The 22,245-nt window shown below is 44.4% G+C and overlaps 1 protein-coding gene across 1 annotated transcript in view; it reads right to left on the bottom strand.

Moving 5' to 3' along the window:
- The window catches only part of EDEM1 (ER degradation enhancing alpha-mannosidase like protein 1), a 224,568-nt gene that overhangs the window by 111,404 nt on the left and 90,919 nt on the right, over window positions 1-22,245 (bottom strand). The window lies entirely within an intron of this gene.

Raw genomic sequence — 22,245 nt, forward strand, 5'->3', positions numbered from 1 at the left:
AGTTTTTCGGATTTAAAGTAAACTCAAAATGACAGGTGACAGCTTGCAGCTGCAGAATTGACAGGTGACAGTTGTGCAGCTTTAAAAATGACAGATGACACGATTTCTAGGAGGCTGTTCTACTTAGGTTAAAATAGTTTGTTTGGATTAGATTATTTTAACTAAGAGATTGGTTCTGCACAGTTCTGCTAGGTACTCCCAATATAAATTTGAACTAGGCCTCGTCACAGATCTGGTCAACACGTCCGGCTGCGGTTCTGTCTGCTCGGCGGGTCAATCAGGCACCGGTTCTGCTCACAGCGATCTGGGTCAGCTCTGCTCGTCTAGCCTCTCTGGATTCTGGATGTAACACTGCTTTCAGGGTACTGCTACAGGTTCTTGCAAAAATTCCCGGCAAAAATTCACACAGCTCGCCCGGCTGTTGAATAGTTTGGTTAGTTTTGAGGCCTGCTGAAGAGGATTCGGCTGGTGGATTCAGGCCTCTCTGCTACAAATTCTGGAGTTAATTTCTGCTACAGGTTCTGGAGATTGATGGATTTGAAGTCTGGATCTCTGGATGTGAAGTCGTCGGTCAGCATGCTCCGCAGCAAATGGAATTGGATGTCTCTACCTGTCCCAGCAGTCTCTTTTTATGTGTTTTGAAAATGGGTGTGTGCCTGGGCCTAGCTAAGCCTGCCCCTCTCTACTTGTCATTGGCCCAATTCTCCCCTCTCCCATGATTGGGGGAAGGAAATGTGAGTCAGAGTGATGCTGTAGGTTTTATGGTCAGAGGAACCTCCCCTTGTCAGATTGCACACAAATCTATTTCTGACCCAAATACATATTTATCTATGTACCATTTTTCTAATATTATAGGTCCAGTTAACATATTTTCTGTAGCACCAAACCATCCGATCCCTGTCTGTACGATGTCGTGTCCACTGATGACAGAATTCTCCCCTTTTCAACCAGATAACGACCTCTAAACCTTTCCAGATTTTACACAAATGTGCACCAGGGATATGGGTTACAGATGATAAAGTGTCACATTTTTAACATGCATACATTTGGAGTGAGACCGTATTTTCCGCTAGCAACCCCCCCAGAATACACCACAGGGTCCTAACGCCTCTTAAAATGTTCACAGAAAAATCACAAAAATAATGATATTACTTATATAATTCTGACAAGTCCGCACTATGAGTTATCTATCTTTTTAAAATTATGCTCTGGTCAAAAAGGGGTGTGGCTTCCCACATCACATGGTGGAATAACTGGTTTATCCACTTCCCCCAAGCCAGCTTGTTCAGAGGCACAGCTGCCCCCCAGTTTCTCCCAAGAGGAAGCTATTTTACGACGCCCCCAATATAACATTTGCCCGAGTCAAGGAAGTTGCATTGTTCAGTCCCTTCCAGTTCCCAGGTGCTCCACCCCTAATCTAATCAGAGAGGTGTCAACTCCTGTCGGGGGTAGTTGTCAGGCAGAATTCAGTTTCATTAAGCCAGGTTTCAGCTAAATGTCACTTTTTGTTCCCAGTTTTCTACGTTCAAATCAAACTGACAATTTTTACATATACATTGAATAATTACTTCCTTCAAGTCATTTCAGAATATAGTTTTACATTGTATCCACCTCTTAGCAAGTCTTTCCTTGGTCTGGTTTTGTTTCATTTGTTCAGTTTTACACAAAAGTCTGGTGGTTTTAAAACGCCGGCTTTCTGATAGTGGTGAGTACTGGTAATGCAACCATTTTTGGGATTAAGAAAATGAATTCCCCACAGTTCTGAATTGCTTTTTGGCAATCAGCATTGCCATTCCCAATGGTTTCAGGCTACTGTGTGTGTAGCCCAATGGTGGTTTTAGGCAGTGCTCTCCTGTGCTCACAACCTAGGCAAAAATGGGTGGCAGCCTATTCTTCATGTTTTCCCTGTGCACTCTCTGGGGAGTTCTGGCCATCATGATGTTTTCCATGCCAGTACTGCACAGTTTTATGGTAGGGCTTGGATGCATGGGTAAAAACATCCCACAGTACTGGGGAATGTGGCTCTAATGGCACCAACAACACATGCGGGTATTACTCGAACGCGGTATCCGAGCCTCCCATTAAGCCACCATGTAAACGCACAATAGGCCACCAACCTGTACCACCTGTGGAAGAGAAAGATATTCATTTAAATACAGTCTGAATCAAACCTTAGTTGAAAATGCAATCTTGTATTACTATGGCATAGTTGCCAGTACAAATGTTACTTCATGGATCAATCAACTTGGGCATTGAAGTGTAGACACATTTCAAGTGAACAGCTAAGCATTCCGTAACGTTTGGGGCACAGAGAAATATAATTTTTTGGTTGTACGTTAAAGACACATAAGATGACCACTATGATTTCCCCAAATTACGAATGATGTATAGAATTGCAAGACTACATTAATTTGGCAGCGATAGATCAAAGTTATGACAATATGGGAGACAAACATGAAATTTCAGTGGCCTAAGTGACATCAGATCTAGAGTACACTTACTAGTTACTTGGAATGCGAAACTGTTGCGAAGTTCGTGCATAAGCACCATCATAATCCTCAACACGGACCTTGTGAGGCAGGCTGCCCTGAAATCATGCAGCTTGGTTACGCACATCAGTGGTGTGTCTTCTAATATGGAGGCCTGGCATCCAGAGTTTTCTCTGCAGCAGCAGCTCTCCTCCTTAGTTGGCATGACCTCGCACCACTTGCAGGCACACCAGGTGGATCCGTTGTCCATGCGACTAGGCTCAGGCTCTTGATCCAGTGATTCGTCCTCACAACTGTCCGAAGCCCCATCGTTTCCACATCTTTCTTCTTCGACTAATTCCACCTCGGAATACTCCGGCTCGTACTGGTAGGGCTGTACCGCTGCCATTTTACGACAAATGTAAAATAAATAGTAATGATGGAACTAGTATCTGTTCGCACGGGCTACGAGCAGAAAGATAGCTGAACAGAGCAGAAACGAGGCACAGGATATAAAAACATTTTTTTTTAAAAACAGTGAAACGCTTCAAAAAGCAACTCTGATTTTGTCTGATTAGAAGTGCTCCATTTATACTTATTGAGGAAAGAGGCGTCCTGCCATTTCCATGGAGACACGTCACTAGCTGGAGCGCAGAAATCATTGACATGAGACGTGCATTGGCATTGTGAAATGGGCCGTACGCGTCTAGTGAAGTCAGCTTCAGGGGCGGGGGATATGATTTAGTGCAGCCAGGGCAGTTCACCTTAGGGCGATGGATAAACGGATAAGATTAGCACAAGATGGCTGCGCCCTGCTGCCTGATTTTGCATGTGTAAAAGTGAGGAAAACTATAGTAAGGTGCATAGGAAATGTTTTTACGATCGATCAACATATCGTGACAATAATATTTTTGAGCGCACTATTCCTTTAAGTAAAGTTATTTTCACTTTACTACTCTTGGAAACAGTAGTTTATCCAAGAGAAGGTATTTAATCCAAAATCCAAAGGACTTCTCTGTGCCACTGCACTGAAGGTGCTGTGTGTCACAATGTAAAAAGATGATGGTGTTTGTCAGACTCCATAACCAAAAGAAAACGTTCAAATAAAATTACGAGAGTGGGGAAAATGGTCTCACTCTGTCCAGGATTGAAATTAAAAGTCCAAATGTCCAGCAAAAGACCTTGGGGTCTCCAAGGTAGGGAAATCGCACATTTCAGAGAATTATCCCTAACCATGCCAAAACCCACCAAACATTCAGGTCTACCCACACAGGATGTCTAATGAAGTATCCAGGTCTGGGGCGAAGGGGGGACTAAACCAGTTCAAACCACAGTAGAGAGTTCAGGGTTGGGCCCGAAGACCATGTCTGCACAGCAGCCAAATTAGGCGTGCTTTGTTGTTCCCAAGACAAAGGGATGGCCCAAAAACAAAAGGCATAAAGCAGGATGTGAAAACAAATACCCAAATGGCTAGCAAGTAGGTGCATTGGGCTACTATAATCTGCTTGTACCCCTGATGAATCCAAAAGTAGAACAACCGTCATAGCAGCCAAACGGGCTACCATAAAAACAAGTGAAAGGGGGGTGGGGAGGACTCCATCAAAAGTGCCTATGATGACAAAGACTCTAGATCTTAAAAAGGAGAAAAAGGGGTGGCCACCAGGGGGCGCGCAGATGAGTTCCTCTCCAACGTGAGCTCCCGTCCCGAGGTCCAGAAAAGTGGAATGAGCCCCCACTTTTGGACCCCCACCCCCGGGTTGAAACTCGAGACGAAGGTTTATGAAGGTTACAACCATACATGGGAGAAAACCCGGGCGAAAACGACCCACGTTTCCAGTAAATATCGCCAAAGACCCGTGGCGGCGAAAGCGAAACTGGATTTGGCCTTGGTGCGGCCCGGAACTTCTACTCGCCTGGGAGCGACTGCTGCGCAGACACCAAGAGGAGTTCGCACCAGAGGCTGAGCCCCTACATCTACATCTACACGACGCCACTCCTGGATGGGAGGACTCGGCGGAACAATCGATGGCCTGCATTAGCGAAGAAAGGATCTGAGACGAACCAAGCGGTGCGAAGCCAGGCGCCCCGTGGGGACAACAGAGGCACGGGCCCTGTGCTCACTCTTCCGCTGCAAAATATTCCCGCGGAGGGATTACTTCGCCTACCTCTGCAAGGAGCACCAACCACGAGAAGTAAGCGATTCACGTTGGTCCCCCCCTCTCGCTTGGCCGTAGGGCACAGGGCCCCCAGCCCGAATCTGCGACAGTTGATTGCAGCCTTGCCTGCGCCCCACGCCCTGGGGGACCCGCGAAATCTAACGTAGGCAATGCGTTACCTTCCAGACACAGGTCGTCCTCGGGGCTTCTGGATAGTTGCCCCAATCGATACTATTGAGCCCCCCATGGGTACCTGAAGACCCCGACTCTCCCTAAAAGTGACAAAGGGGTGGACACACAAGAGGTGCACTCTGACCTGTTACAGGTGATAAGGGCCTCACTCCGATTGTAACAAAAAATGCATCTCCCCCACAGAGGGAAAGGCCCCCAGAGACATTCTAAGTAAAAAATAAGAAGGAAAAATTGGACTAGGGGCGTGTGCCTCCTCTGTGGTACCGGCTACTCGAGCATCTGCACTCAAGATATGTTGAAACTGCAAACATCAGGTGCATGAACGCCTGCCAGAAACTTGCCATATACGCATCCGGATCCGCACCCCGAATCGACGCCGGCCCCACCATGGCCACATTAACTGCTGGCGCAGAGACCGCCGCAACAAAAGGAGATATTGCAGACTTACTGGCTGAAATAAGGAATATGGGAGCCACCATTGGAGGAGGAAAAACAAAGACAAAAAAAACACGATAAATCACACAGCGCCTGGACAACATAGAGGACAGGGTTGAAGGAGTTGAGAACAATCAGGCCTCAATTGAAGTCTTGGAAACGCAACTCACCCACAGAATAACTGAATTAGAAAGAAGAGAGCAAGAATTCAAACTGAAGATGGACGATTTGGAGAATCGCGAAAGACGAAACAATCTACGATTTTTTGGGATTCCTGAGAAGGAAGGGGAAACAGGAAGACCTAAAAACGACCCTTCATGACATCATCAAGCTCCTTATTGCAGATGACAACATTGATGAACCCAGATCAGAACGCATCCACAGAGCGGGAGGCCCGCCCGGAGGCCCGAGATCGGTGCTGGCAAGATTTCACCGGTATCGGGATAGGATGAGAGTGTTGGAAAAGGCGAGGAGGCACCATCACCCTGAGTGGAGCCCAAACATCGATATATCAGGACCTCTCCGCCCGGACATTAGCCCTGAGGAAAATGTGCAAACCACTCACAACATGGCTTAAATCTCGGGACACGCGCTACAGATGGGGCTATCCCTTTTCTCTCTCTTTCGAACATGACGGCACGAAGATCAGGTTGAGCTCTGAACAGATTAAGGATTGCAGCACTGATTTATTAGGCCCGCAGGATTGCGATGAATCCCGTGACCGTCCTCCTAAGGATAGGACAGAATGGCAGACACAGGGCCCGAAGAGGAGAAAGGTTCCAGGAATAATCGCAGAGGAAACGGCTCTCCGGAGGGGGGCAGTTGAGCCTCGATAAGTATGGTACTCTTTGCTTGAATTTACATTTGATAAAGGGACACCATGGTTGACTCTTGGTGCAATGTGATTGAAACCTCCACTCAACTTTCATAGAAGACTTATCTACCACCCTATCAGAAAATCTCAAGGACACCACCCAATCAATATTACTTGGCGACCTTAACATTGGCTTCAATGATATCAATCCACAAGCCATAGCTGCCTCCAACATTCTGACTGAACTGGGCTACACCCAAAGAGTGTTTGAGCCTACACATATCAAAGGGAGAACCCTAGATTGGATTGCTGACCATAACTGCAAAATCTCCACCCTTACTATCTCACCCCAAATATGGGCAGATCACCATCTAATTTCATTCTCATTGGACTCTACAACTCCTAAACTGCAACAACCTTGTGCACACCTGCACTTACCAGAAACAAAAAAAAAATATGACACTAGACAAACTACTCCCCGGTATCATGCCCATTTTGAACGCTTTACCTAACAACCTAAACCCCAACGAATTAGTGGAAGGATTATGAACAAAACCCTCAATGATATCACTCCACTTAAGCTTAGAAACAGTAAACCACAGAGCCACCTGAACAACTGGTTCACCCCTCTCCTAAAAAATCTTAGATTAGAAAAAAGGAAATGGGAAAATACGTGGAAAGCCCACCCCACTCCGGAAAATAAACTGAAATTAACTAACATTTCATCTCAGCTAAACAAGAGACCTACAACAACAGAATTACACAAGCTAATTCAAGCACAAAAAAACTGTTCTCCATACTCAGAGAACTGGAAAATCCCATTAAGCCTCAAGATAACTGCATTAAAGATAAAAAAATGGTGCTGTGAAATCCAGTATTCATTATCCAATAAAGTCCTAAACCTCCAAAAGAAAATAGAACTAAAACGAGAGACCTTAGCATCGGCCACATCACACTCTACTAAAACACTTTCCAACCTTAATCCACCACCCAATTCCACTTCTCCAAAGTCTCTATGCTAGAGGTGGAGAAAGTAATACTTGGTTTAAAACCATCCAATTGCAAAGGAGACCTTTGCCAAGCACAACTTATCAAAGATGCTGCACGAGACCTAGCACCGTTCATCACAAAGTTGATTAATGCCTCCTTTACCACACGTACCATCCCAAGCAACCTAAAAGAGTCCTGGGTGCTCCCACTCCTTAAAAAGGCAACCTTAGACCCAGCTATTCCCACTAATTATAGACCGATTACTACTGTACCGTCCTACTGAAGATTCTGGACAAGGTGGCATATATCCAAATCCAGAACTTCCTGGAACAAAACCAACTACTAGGCTCCCGTCAATCCGGTTTCCGTCCACTACATGGCATAGAAACTGCATTGGTTGATTTAAAAGCCCAAATAGATAAAGTACGAGATTCTGGTAAACCAGCACTTCTCCTCCTATTAGATTTATCTGCCGCATTTGACTTAGTAGATCATAACGTCTTGTGTAACCACCTAGATACAGCAGCACACTTCTCTACTGAGGCTATAGTGTGGATCCAATCATTCCTTAGCGACCGCACCATGATGGTCTTCTCACCTACTGCAGCTGCAGACCCCATTCCCATCACCTGCGGCGTGCCACAGGGATCTTGCGTTTCACCAACGCTTTATAACATTTTCACTAAGCCCATTTTATGAATTGGACCACCTGGGTATCGTGTAAACTAAATACGCTGACGATACCCAGATCCTCCTCCCACTCACAGGGGACTACGAAAAGGACTCGGCACTAGTGAACAAAATCTACAGCATCGTTCAGGCATGGATGGCAACCCATGGCCTATGCCTGAACGATGATAAAACCGAGCTACTTATCCTAGGCACTGCTTCCCTCATTAATAAACTAAATACAAACTACTCCTCCTTCATTATCGATGAGAACTGTATACAAGTAGCCAAAGAAGTAAAAATGTTAGGGATATACCTTGACTCCACCTTATCATTCTCCAAACAAGTAAATTCCCTAGCCTCATCAACAGCTTACACATGTAAACTAATCAGAGCAGGAAAACAATTCTTATCTCAGCACAGTTGTCTAAGACTAGCCAGAGCACTAATCATCTCCAAACTAGACTACTGCAACGCATTGTACATAGGAGCTACTAAATCCACCATCAACAAAATTCAGATACAGCAAAACAATGCCCTCCGAGCAGCATTGAACATTCCCAAGAGAGAACACATCTCAGAAACAAGCAGGAAACACAAATGGCTCTCCACCTACGAGACAATCGGACTCAAAACTGCATCCCTCACATACAAATCACTTTATAATAAAGCCCCACAATACTTAAAGGACAGATTCACCAGAACACACTCCACCAGACAAACTAGACTAGCCAACACCAATCGCCTCCAAGGCACGTGTTGGATCAAGTGTAAATTTAAGAACTAATATTACAACTGTCAGAGAATATGTACGGTCTACGATTCCGTTGTTACGATGACCGCTGAATCACATTGCAGGGGTGCAATAAGGGTGGGAACGTTGAATGTCAAAGGTCTCAATTCACCAACGAAAAGATCACTTGTCTTTAGAGAATTTCGCAGATCAAAAATTGATATCCTTCTATTGCAGGAAACCAAATATATGAAGGGAGAGGAGAGGGTGGTGCTGGGGAGGCGTTCTGGGATTCGGGACCGGTGAGGAGTGGGAATTCTCATTAAAAAGGGGTTAGACTTCACGATCACAAAGGTATGGTCAGATGTTGAGGGCCGTGCCCTGCTGGTGTCGGGGACCATTGGGAATGTTTCCACAACGATTGCCACGATTTACTCCCCCAATGTAGGGCAAGTTAGATTTCTCTCCAAAACAATTGCTAAGATTATGCTAGAGTCATCAGGTCATGTCATCCTTGGGGGAGATTTTAATACATGGACCGATCCCGCGTTGGATTGGAAACCTGGTAATCCTGAAACGCGGGATAAACTCGGAGGAGATCACGCTCAATTCAGGCCAATGATGGAACTGTATGGACTGACTGATATGTGGAGACAAATGCACCCCACAGAGAGAGCTTACACCTTCTTTTCAGCCCCACACAATACACTCACCCGCATTGACCACCTCTACCTCAAGAGATCTATGTGGTACGACCTCACACACAGAAATCACACCAATCACATGGTCTGATCACAACATGGTGTTCGCCGACATGGTATGGGAATCCTTGCCAGTCAGAGGGGGGAAATGGAGAAGCAATGAAACCCTATGGAAAGACCCCATCTTTAAGTTGGAGATGGAAACTGAGATCGCCAAATACTTCCGATTGAATGACACTGGGGAGGTCTCTAAATAGGGCTTCTGGGATGCGGGCAAGGCAACCTGGAGGGGAATCCTTATGAGGGAGGGAGCCAACAAGAACAGAGAAAGGGCTCTGATCGAAAATAGACTCTGCAAGGAAATCACTCAACTAGAAAATGAGGCGAGGGATGGGGATGTGCTAAACCATGAAAAAGCCAGCCAAGCACGGAAAAAAAAGGGAGGAACTCTGCCTCCTGGAACATGACCAAATAACACGCAAACTCCTCTTCCTCAAACAAAAGATTTATGAGAAAGGAGACTTGGAGACCGTTGCTGGCGGCCAGGCTGCGAGCACAGCAAGCAGAACGCAGAGTACAGGAAATAGTTGGAGGACCCAGCACAGCGATAAGTAGGACCACCATTCCCAAAGCCTTTGCAGACTTTTATGAAGCCCTATACACCCCAGAGACGGAACCGGACTCGTCCGGCATTCGCTCCTACTTATCTGACATTGATATGCCCAAACTGTCATGCAATGAATCTGAGGGCCCTGGATGCTCCCGTAACCGAGGAGGAGATTCAGGAGGCCATAAAATGACTAACACTAGGTAAATCCCCGGGAGAAGATGGGTACACTGCAGGTTTTTACAAGACATTTGCCACACAGCTTACGCCCTTCCTAGTCGACTTATTTAATGAAATACTAGAGACCGGGAAAGCTCCAGACTCATTTGTTAAAGCACTCATAACTGTCATCCCGAAAGAAGGGAGAGATCCCAAAAAATGTGGATCATATCGCCCCATTGCCCTGATTAACATAGACGCGAAGATATACACAAGGGTCCTGGCTGCTAGGATTGAGTCATTCATGCCCCGCCTCATCCACCCCGACCAGGTTGGTTTTATACTGGGTCGCCAGGGTGCAGACACCATGCGCAAGACCCTGCACCTGATACATGCCTCCTACAACCTGGACACTGACCCCTCATTTTCCATCGACGCAGAAAAAGCATTCGATAGGGTTGACTGGGACTTCCTAATGGGAGTCCTTTGCAAGATTGGAATGGGCCCTAGACTTAGGAAGGGAATCCAGGCAGTCTACTCGGGGCCCACAGCTTCAGTGTTTGTGAATGGGACATATTCCAGGTGGTTCCGGTTGAAGCGAGGAACCCGACGGGGATGCCCACTATCGGCCATCTTGTTTGCCTTATCACTCGAACCACTTGCACATAAAATACGATCAGACACCAGCATAGAAGGGATGCACCTGGGTCATACAGAGCACAAGCTGGCATTATATGCTGACAACATACTCCTTCATGTGGTCAACCGCCTAGATCCATTCCGCGAGCTATATCCCTCCTTGAAGAATATGGCCAGTTATCAGGGTCAATCGGTCCAAATCCATATTGTTCCCCCTCCAGGGGACACCAGAGATAAATGAAACAAAATATTCCTCCCTTGGACTGACACTAGAACATGACGCTATGCAATATTTGGGGATTCAAATCACAAAACGAATAGACGCTCTATATAAAGGCAAATTTCCCAAAACTCCTTGCCAGATTCCAAGCGGACCTAGCCAGGTGGGACAAATTAACCATCTCGTGGCTTGGCAGACTTAACGCCATAAAAATGACATGTCTCCCGAGGTTCCTCTATCCCTTTCAGATGCTCCCCATTAAAATCCCGGAGCGATATTTCACTGAGGTTCGAAAAGCGACCCTTAAGTTCACGTGGCGGGGGAGAAAAACGACAGAATCGCCCATCACACATTAACGTTGCCCAAAGACAAAGAAGGGGTAGGCCTTCCAGACCTCAAAAAGTACTATGTTGCGGCTCAACTGCGAGTGCTCATCCCTCATTTACGCAACCATAGAGAACCACAGTGGCTAGAGAGGGACAACCACTATTTAGAGCCAGCGACACTCTCAGAGTGGCTATGGACCCCACGAAAGAGTGTTGAGGAAAACGAAGGAGCATCCGCTCTTTGCCACCATATGGGAAATATGGAGGGAGGGTCCGGAGATAAGAGGAATCACAACATGGCCGTCCCTCTTGAGTCATCTATGGTCCCCGGGCATTAATAATCACATCCCCAATGTTGAGAGATTCCAGGCGTGGTATGAGGCGGGGCTAGAGAGGGTAGGCCAGCTGCTCCAATGTGATTCCTTCATCACTCTCCCCGAACTAACAGAGGCCCTAAATATAGGCGTACTGTCCACTTTCCATTACCTACAGATCAAAGGGGTCTTAACGAAAGCGGCATGGAAAACAAAACTAAGTAGAGAACTTACCCCCTTCGAAAAACTCTTGGACACCAAGACTGACAGGAAAGGCCTGATTTCCGCCATGTATAAACTACTCATAGAGGCGGGGGGGGGGGAGCACACAATCTCAGAACTCGGAGAAAGACATGGGGTTGGAAATCGATGATGACATGTGGGACAATATGTGCCGCATGACTACGCGCACGTCCATATCGTGCCAATACAAACTCCATTCGATCAAACTCTTGCATCGCTGGCAGTATGACCCTTATAAACTATCCAAAATGTACCAGTCATCCTCCCCACTCTGTTGGCGCGAATGTGGACAAGTTGCAGACTATTGGCACATGTGGTGGGGATGTCCCAAGATTAGGATCTATTGGGATGAGGTCTTGGGGTGGATTAGACACCTGGACGTGATTCAAAGGAAGGCAGACCCTCATCTTGTCCTATTTGGTCTGGAGAAAGTGGAGGATGAGGAAGAGAGTGCAAGGCCTAGCCCCCCCACCTCCTCCATCTACTGCTTGCGGCTCGGGCCTTATCAGCTATGACCCCAACTGAGAATCAATGGGTTAACACTAATGAACATATGCACCATGGAAAAAAAATAAAAAATCACTGCCTCACTCCAAGGCAGGGCAACACAGTGTGAGGTCCTGTGGTCAGACTTCCTATGCAAACACACATCAGAAGACACCCACCCTGATGGAGATGGGGTCCATTGTCCGTAGAGCTCGATTGGGTCCCGCTCCTCTTGGTACTGTTCCCCGCCTCCCCTCTGCTTTGATCCCATTCCCATACTGTCCACCAGATACCATCCAAATCAAGACAAGACACCCTCCCAATGGAGAGCCCCTGAACACACTATACCGAAGCAGTTCCAATCAGTGACAAAAGCCACAAGACCACACAAGCACGACTCCTTGGTAACACGATTTCTTAGTCCTTGGGGGCTGGGGGGGAGAGAAGGTGTAGGAGAATGAGAAAATCTAGGTAGAACGTTCTCACTGTTACTCAGTTTGGTCTATGGTTACGAAGTTGTACATTGTATCTTGGTTTTATTTCCACCTTGTAATGTCTATGAACCCATATGTACATTTTTCTTTTGTTCCTTTTCTCATTGAGAGAACTGTTGTGTAAAAACCTAATAAAAACCACATTTTTAAAAAAAAGAAAAAAAAGCAAAAAGAAAACAAAAATTGAATTCAACCCAAAAACACTCAAATCTTCCCCTACCCCCACCCCCTACTTCTCATATCACTATCCACATTCAGTGACTGAATGCCTTTATGCACAACTCCTAAATTCAGAGACCTTTTTCCCACATCCAATGCTGGATCTATTATTCCCTCAACATTACTCCTTCCACTATCCCTTAATGCTCATAATTGGAGTTTCTCTGACAGCGACCACAATGTTCACCTCAATAACTACAAATGCCAGAATCAACCTATGAAAAAAAACCTATAAACCTACACCCATTCTCACGTTTCATTCTACTAAAGCACCGTCATCCTAATGACAGGTAATCATGGGATGAATCCTTTACTCTTAGGCTTCTCAAAACAGGATACTGAACTTAGCGACCTATACCATCTGCAGCCAGCCAAAACCTTCACCCACGTCCATATGCAGTGGACTCAAATGGAGGCGGGATTGGGTGAATGGCAGAATCTGTTTTCATATTATTCTGTGTTTAAATCCTTCCAAATCATCCATGGGACTAGATCACATGGATGATTCGCTCAGGATACTTCACTCCCTCAGGCTTTCAATCACTGATGATTGAAACAGTCACTTATCTTTCCTGTGCCCGCTGCCCCTTTCACTCCATCTTCCTGGACCTGTATTTATGGACCTCCCTAAGCCTCCCCCAGAAAAAAAGGCTGTTCTAGCAGTGACTGGCCTAGATCCACCTTCTACCCTAACATGGAGACTCAGTTTGAGTGCCCCCAGCCATCCCACTGCCACTACTAGATTGCTTCTCCAAGTACTGAATACGTACAGAACGTCTACCTTATGGTGTCTCCGACAACCATGAGTGCCTAACACCTACAAGTGTGTATGCCCAAGCTCATCCTACCCCAGATGAGGGTAAAGTGGGTTTGGGTGGGTGCAAGCAGGGTTCACCAGTAAACCCCACCCCACCCACAGTGTGCATTCCGCAGGTCTGCTGGTCCCTTCCATAATGATGGTCAGCCTATTTTCTCGCCAGGTCTCGCCTCTCAGGAAAGCAACTCCCAGAATGCACCTGGGTGCCAGCAAGACAACTGGGACCAGAACCAAAGGAACAGAATAGAGAAATTAAATGATCGGGAATTTTCTTGTCAAAAAGTGAGGACACAAATCACCCAAAAAGGCAAATGCTGGGGCCAAAGAAAAAAAGAAAAAGAAGAGCGTGAAGAGACAGCAGCGAAGCAGGAGACACAAAAATCCTCAACCAACCTGGAAGTGAAGAGAGGGTCCCTGGAATGCCCCTCCTCATCCCCATGAAAGCGTGAATAGTCAAGAACGCACAAAGCAACTCACTGTTTGGACAGCCCCCAGGAGTGCCATTGACATCCACATATGAGAACAGATATTCTCTTAGACAGCCATTCAAACCTTATCCAATCAATGTCTTTATGGATACAGGTGCCACTACCCTGAACATGGATCCAAATTCCCCGATGGATCAGATTGACCGACAACGAAAAACTATTGTGCAGACGGCGTTGACACCACGACATAGCAACCAGTTACACTGGCGCACACACATGCGCACACTAAGCACATGCTTACCCAGTTCTGTAGATAGAGGACAGATACATCTACATAATGCCAAACGCTTTTATTGTTTTTCCTCATTTAGCCAAGTGCAGAAACGCTGAACGCAAGGCAAAAGAGATGCAGGGCAAGCTTGCAGACTCTTATCGCAACCCACCCTACGGAGCTACAGGATCGTATAAGAAGCCTGGAAGAACTGAATACTGCTAACCTATAAGAAACATATCACGGCATAGATGTATAGAAATCATAGTATCTCTATAACGATGTTACATGAGACCACAAGCCCCAGGACTAGGAGGTAAAGAAAAGCAGAACTAGGCTGCACAGAACAGCAAGCCAAAGCTTGCAGCCAAGGTCAGAGAATAACAGCACATTCGGAAGCTAAGAGACAAGGAGCCATCTGCAGAAAAGCAGAATAAATCCTCATAAATTGCAGACCAGAGAGCTTGATTTCACGGTCCTCAATCACGCGGTGCAGCCGAGCTACAAAATGGTCATTCACCCGCAGTGGGAAGACGAACAGTTCTCAGCAACACAGACATGAAGTCAAACATGGATTCTTCAACAACGTTGCAACATGGCAGGCACTCTCACAGGCAAAATTGGTAGCACTGGTTATTTGGGGACACAGTCTCTCATATCACCTTGACAAAGTCCAACTACGAAGTCCAGTGTTCTCGTAGGCTTTTGGGGAAAGAGACCCATGTTGTGATGTAGAAAGCGAACAAAATGGCCCAATACCAGGCTTAAGGTATTGTGTGTACAGCAGTAGTACCAGATGAGCGGAGTGTGGTGAGTGGGTGGCAGGGATGTAAAAAGGTGAGGGCAAAAAGAGTTGAGACAGCAGAGAAATAAAGTGAGGGGAGACCAGGAGATGAAGCGGGAGGGAGAGTAGAGCTTGGAAGAGAAGTTCCTTGTGACATCAGGCAGTCCAGACCAGAGGTATCACTTAAAAAAAAAATAATTAAAAAAAGTCCCAATGAATATTAGAAAGACTTTGAAAGTAGGCGTTCCCTTTCTTTAGAGTAAGTCAGGGAGAGTCTGGGCTAGGGTAGAGGTAGCCTACAGGAAGGTTGGAGGGGTGTATGCCACACCCCCTTCGTTTCCACCATCCGTCTTCCCAGTCCATTTATTTAAAAATGTATACAATACATTAAATCTACTATCAGTCTTTGGTGGTGGTATCTTGGTGGAAGAATTTTGTTGTGGTTCCTCCGACTGTCCAAACAGGTGGCTGACCTTTTGTTCCTATATGCAATTACTAAATTATCAGGTTTTTCAAAACCACCACACAGTATGGACTTTGCCCCATCCCTGAGCTCTGTGGAAGGATAGTCCTAGTCAGTTATGCAGGGCACGCCATATCATTTACCTATCCAGCACTCTGTACTTCCCTTTGCTCTCCACTGCCTGCCTGTCTCTATGTTGGCGAGAGTCAAGTAATGAGGCGCAAGCTGGCTTGAGCCACCCCAGCCTTGGCTGAGGGGTGGGAGAGGTCACAAAAAGGAGATATTAACTGATTGTACCAACATTATAACTTTAAGGTTTTACAATTTCAAATGCTAACTTTCAGTATATCCTGTAGTTATAAGAACATCATACTTTCCTTATGAAGGAAAGCATATTATCAAAAACAAATGTAACCATGTCCATTACTTTCTCAGCAGTTTTACAGGCTTTTAGTTCGAGCTGAACTCCCAATTAAAAATAATATCTAAATGTTCTGACCCCTTTGATAACCGGCCTTGGAGATACGCATATCTATAAAGATCTACACCCACATGCACCTACAAACTTGAGTAAAAGTTTGGCAAGAAAGATTTAAAAAAAAAGAAGAAGTGAAAAAAGGAGCGGGGGAGACATGTGCCTAACCACTTGACCCCATTTACAAAAAAAGCCCCTCGAAAAATATGAGAGTGTTGCACACGTTTTATGGGGTCGTGAAAATATGCAATTTGCAAATGCCATAGCCAGGTTACCATTCCAAGATGGACCGACTGGTAAACTAGTCTTTTAAGGGGTTCTACCTTGTAATGTGGAAGCTACCCTGCATCAGAGGCAAGCATTTATGCTGTGCATATAGTCTAACATCTAGTGTTAATCGCAGAGTACTGCAGCTTTCTTTCAAAGATCGAAAGGGGACGTGGACATGGGCGTGACTAACACTATCCCCAACGTGACGTGTAGTGTACCCAAAAGTTGCAACGCGTCGAGGTCCACCCGATTGTGTTTTTGTTTTCTACCGTAAGGGAGCCTTCTAGTCAGCGTAAGTGAGTACAGAAGAGAGAAGGTTTAAGATGGCTATGTTCCTTCTACTTCACGTGGGGAGAAACGGTCTCTAAGCAGATACAATCATCAGAAATACTATTACAGTGAGTAATGCAGGTCTTCCGATGTTTGTTAATCTGCTTAGAATCACATGCTGGCATAAACTAGCAAGCAGTACCCAGAGATGGTGGTGGGATGGGAGAACGAACAGTACCAAAGTCTTCGCACCGCTTGTCCGATCTGAAAATCAGACCTAAAGTGTGTATCCAGATAGTAGTGTTGTGTAAAGGTGTGTACAGAACTCCAGATTGCTGCTTTACAAATGGACTCAAGAGGAACATTTGTAATTAATGCTATGGCAGCCCCTGTTCCCAGAATAGAGCGTGCTCTAGGTGCGAATAGCAGGTCTCTCTTGACAAGAGTATAACGGTGTAATGCAATTCACGACTCACTTTGATATCGCTGATTTAGAGATGGGGTCCCCTTCTCTACCAGCTGCCACTGAAACGAAGAACTGGTTTGTTTTCCTTAGTGGCTTTGTCTTTACCAGATCATCGATAACTGCTCTTCTCACATCTAGTGTGTGGAGGCTTCTTTCTGCTATTTGACCTTCAAAACCTTATGCATCTTGCACAGAGCAATGCACAAAACTGGACCTCAATATCTTCAGGACAAATTAAGACCCTACCATCCACCACGCACTCTAAGATCAAGCTCTGCCCACCTCCTAGTGATACCAAAAACCAACTCAGTAAGGTTAGGTGGATCATCTTGCTCAGCCCAGGCCCCCACTCTGTGGAACTCACATCCACCCCACATCCAACTCACCGAAGACCTCATGTCTTTCCACAAATTACTGAAAACGTAGCTCTTCCCCTAAAAATCAACTCTTAACACAAACAGTATAAACGGCGACAATAAACAGTAACCTACGGTTGCTGAATCAAAACTAACAATCCAGCATCGAGAAAAATTGAAAACTAAAACTGCCAGTGTAAATAGAAATGGATAAACTGAACAGAACGAATGAAGTAGATAGTACAGATGGAGTTGATGAAACTGTTGGAATGGATAGAACAGGTGGAACGAATGGAGCGGATAAAACAGATGTAGATGGATCAGGTGAGGTGGATAGAGCGCATGGAACTGCCTTACTGAAAACCACCATATCACACTACCACACTTACTCTCTCCTATACACCACCACTCAACTAGAACACAGCAATACTATGACACATTCGGTATAGCTGTCCTCATACTAACACCCGCCACATCATCCTAATTAATATCTCTCTCTCTCTCTCTCTCTCTCTCTCTCTCTCTCTCTCTCTCTCTCTTCTCCCCCCCCCCCCTTTGGGCACCTAGGGTGCTAATGGCCTTCATCCACCATTACATGGACTGGAAAGGGGGGAATAAAGGTCCAGAGACTTCGTTATCCACCCTCGCTTCACTTGGGCTGCCAGGCCGGTATCTACCATTCCAGTCCCTGGAACAGAGGATGAACACCACAATATTTCCATTAGCATAACACAAAATGCTAATGGAAATATTGGAAAGTCTTATTGAGTCTATGTACTTTACTGAGAAATATAAAGTAGATGGAGTCTATACGTTTTTTTTTTTTTTAAACTGTGAAAGGTGGTTCCTAAAGGAACATTTCTTTTGTTTTTGATTTTTTTGGCAGGAGAGCCAAGAACAAAATATGGGGAGGAAATGAGGGAAGAGGCACCAAACACTAATATGGAGGGGTAGGTGGACAGGGGGAAATGTGTGTTATTTCTAAGGTAGGGTGCAGTGTTTCTCATGCTCCTTGATTACAGCAGTGGTGGTGGCTCTTGGGGAGGAGGGATGGAATTAGCTGATGCCATTTTAAGATAAATAGCAGTTTTGCTATAAGTGTGTACTAGATTGTTAATGGATAATGAGTAGCAATAGGTGTTGGAGCTGTGCAAGGGAAATTTTGAAGTTGAAAGTTAATGCCGTTGCGAACTGTCCGCGAAGCACGGATGTTCTCGTGAAGTGCGGACGGGTTCTCGGACACGTCATCATGCCGCACGCCAGCGTATGGTCATCTGGCACTGTCCGGAAGTTCCGCAATGAAGTCAGATGTTCGTAGAAGTCCACGGATGCAAAACTAGTTGAAATAGTTGCAAAAAGTGTATAGAAGTGTTAAAAATGATTCTAGAAGGTGGGAAATGGCAGAGTTTTAAGGTAACACTTAAATTGGACACAAATATTGCTATATTGGGTAAGTATGATATTAGTAAGTTGTAGGAAAATAGCATGCACTGAGAAAAACCTATGAATTTCAGTGAAATAAAAAAATGTTAAAAAAAGGACGTTATGGTTCAAAGTAAAACTGAAAAACCCTTGAAATTCGCCAGTTATGGTAAGCTAAGCACCCATAACTCGCACCACCACCGTGCACTGCTAAGGCCAACACCCAGGACATCAAAGATGACATATGTCTGCCTCCCTCTTTTTTTCTTTACTGACATATCTAGGCCAGTAACAGTCAGGAACTAAACATTCAAAAAGTACTATATTTGTAGACTTCTACTTCAAATATGTTCTTACAGCAATTCACTTGCAGTTCACTCACAGCATATGAAACATACATAGGGAAAACAGACTTGGAAGACAGCAATGCTTTCTATGTATGAAGATGATCAGTAAGGTTATGAACACTTTCTTATATAGTTCTGCTGTTTTTTTATTACTGTTCTTTCCCTGGATATGATCATATATATATACACATTGTACTCACACTTTCCTTAGGGTTCAGTCACATTATGTGATAGTAATACATAGGGAAGTATTCGCTTTGAAGTAGAGCAATCATTTCTGTGCATGAAGATAATTAGTTAAGCATTAAGATTGTCTGGTAATACTGTTTTTTGTTTACTTCATTTTCCCTGTATATACTCATATTTGTATGTGTTGTTGTCTGTGTTTTGTTTGCAATAATGTAATCATGTTTATTAGGTACTTACTAAATGTTTACAGTATGCAGAACTCTAAAAACAAAGCATTTATAATTTTTGTATTCAACATAGCAAGATTATTAATATTGCACCTCAATCATGTCTGCTGCTCACTATACCTATGTTTCTACATATGTACCTTAGTATGCTGGAAAGAACTTCATAATTGAATGCTATTTGTATCAATGCAATCCTTAATGCGCTACGTACCTCATGATATTTATTCCAATGATCCTTGACACTTTTTTTTTTTAATCAACATTACAATAAGAATCCCTTGTACAGACTTTCCATGAAAAGTAAATGCACATGTGATGTCATCAATGACATTTGTAATGTCATCTTTGATGTCCTGGGTGTTAGCCTTTGCAGTTCACGGTGGTGCCGCGAGTTATGGTTGCTTAGCTTACCATAACTGGCGAATTTCAAGGGTTTTCGGTTTTACTTTGAACAAACAATAACGTCCTTTTAACAAAGATTATATAAGGAAGTAGCGTTCTTGGATGTCAGGGTTCAAAAGGAAGATGGGAGAATCAAAACGAAATCATTTTGCAAACCCACAGGAGCTAATGTTCCACTGCATGCCAAAAGTTCCCACTGCCAAAATTTTATCTGGAGTATTCCTTATGGCGAGTTTATTCGACTTCGAAGAAATTGTTCGGAACTCAGTTCCCATGACGAAGAAAGTAAAATCACGGCATGGGGTTTTAAGCAACAATGCTACCCGAAACAAATTATTCAGAGAGCCTATCTTAAGGCACGTCAATGTGTGAAATCTACTCTATTATTGGATCACACGAATAGGAATCTGAACACGGACCAAAAAGCCGTTACTTGTCTGGTTCTGACATATGGACAATCTGCCAAATACATCAAAGGCGTAATACGTAAACACTGGAACACCCTGGTAGTGGACACAGATCTGAAACAGTCACTGGGAGAACATCCGAACTTCTCCTTCCACAAATGTCAATCTATAAAATATAAACTAGTGAGTAGCTTTATGCCGCCAGACGCCATCTCCCGTCAGCAAACCTGGTTAAGTAGTAGAAAAGATGGCTTCTACAAATGCAGAAAATGCAAGATATGCCAATATGCGGAGGAATGCAGCACGTTTTTACATCCGGTACTCAAGAGAACTGTCTCCATCATGGACAGAATAACCTGTGACTCAGAGTACATTGTTTATGCACTCAAATGCACTTGCAACAAATGGTACATAGGGAGTACCAAGTGCAAACTAAAGACACGCATACAGCAACATATCAGAGCCATCAAAAATCAGGACTATACATATCCTATAGCAAAACATTTTTGGGAGAAACATGAAGGGAAAGTCTGCGACCTCACGTTCATAGGGTTACAACAAGTAAAGATCGGACCCAGGGGATGAGACAGAAAAGCTGTTAAGACAAAGAGAAACGAGATATATCATTGACTTTGAGAGCAAGTTTCCATTGGGGCACAATATTGATGAGGAATTTTATACTTTCCTAGGTGTTTAATATATTGGGTTATCTCATAGCCTCTAAAACTCATTGTCCAAAGTAGAATATTGATCATTCACTGAAAATGTGTTTACTTTTCCCTTAGAACGCTCTACTCTAAGAGGTTTTCTCCCATCCAGGGATTCCGGTTGGGAGATTGTTTTTAATGTAATTCTTAGACACACGTTATCTAACCCATAACAAAAAATCTTTTTGTCCCCAACAAAATCTTTTTAGGGCTAACCCGTCTGAAATGAATGGAGTGATAGAAATCTGCGCATAGTACCACTCTGATCTTGACTTTACAAGATTGTGCGTAGTACCTCAAGCTGTAATGCACTGTACATTAAGAGAAAGAAAGGTCCATGAACTAAACACAGGTCCCAGTATTGGGTTATCAGTGAGATAAGACACTTTAACCCGGGGCTCCTTACCTTAGGTGGTCTACAAGCACTAGTCCCGGCAAGACATTTTAGGAAATACTGTGCGTCATGTGAATTGAGAGACCCTTTACATTTCATGGGATCAATCAGCCCTAATCACGTCATGGCAATTTACAACTACCATAGCTGCAACGTACTTGATGGTAGCGATATGGGTAACAATCATGCATTTTATACTCTGGACTTAAATGCACTATGCACTTTACATCGTGGACTGAAGACATATACTATTGATATGTGTTGAAATATTGGAATTAGGTCAGCTTATTGTAGATAAATTAATGCAATATCCATGTATGCTAAACGTTTGCACTATGCAAATGTAAAACTTACAATTATCTCTTATGCAATCAAATGCAATGATATGGGGTATTGTACATCAAATGCACTATGCACTTTATATTGCGGACCTAATATTTACATTCCACATGTGCTGAAATATTGGAATTAAGTCAGTCTATATTATCCCAGAAAGATAACTGATAATACTGGGACAAACAGCATCTTTTAAACCTTAATATTAATGGTATGCATACTCACTCAAACAGGGTAAAATGAAATTTTGTCATTGCACAGTCGAATATAACGTTTTTATAATAAAATCATTCCAAGATGGCGGGCGGGCTGTACAGGCATTGTGTATTGCACATATGGTCGTAGTCCT

This window comes from Ambystoma mexicanum, chromosome 2p, assembly GCF_040938575.1.
Source record: "Ambystoma mexicanum isolate Mex_15411 chromosome 2p, UKY_AmexF1_1, whole genome shotgun sequence".
NCBI lineage: Eukaryota > Metazoa > Chordata > Amphibia > Caudata > Ambystomatidae > Ambystoma > Ambystoma mexicanum.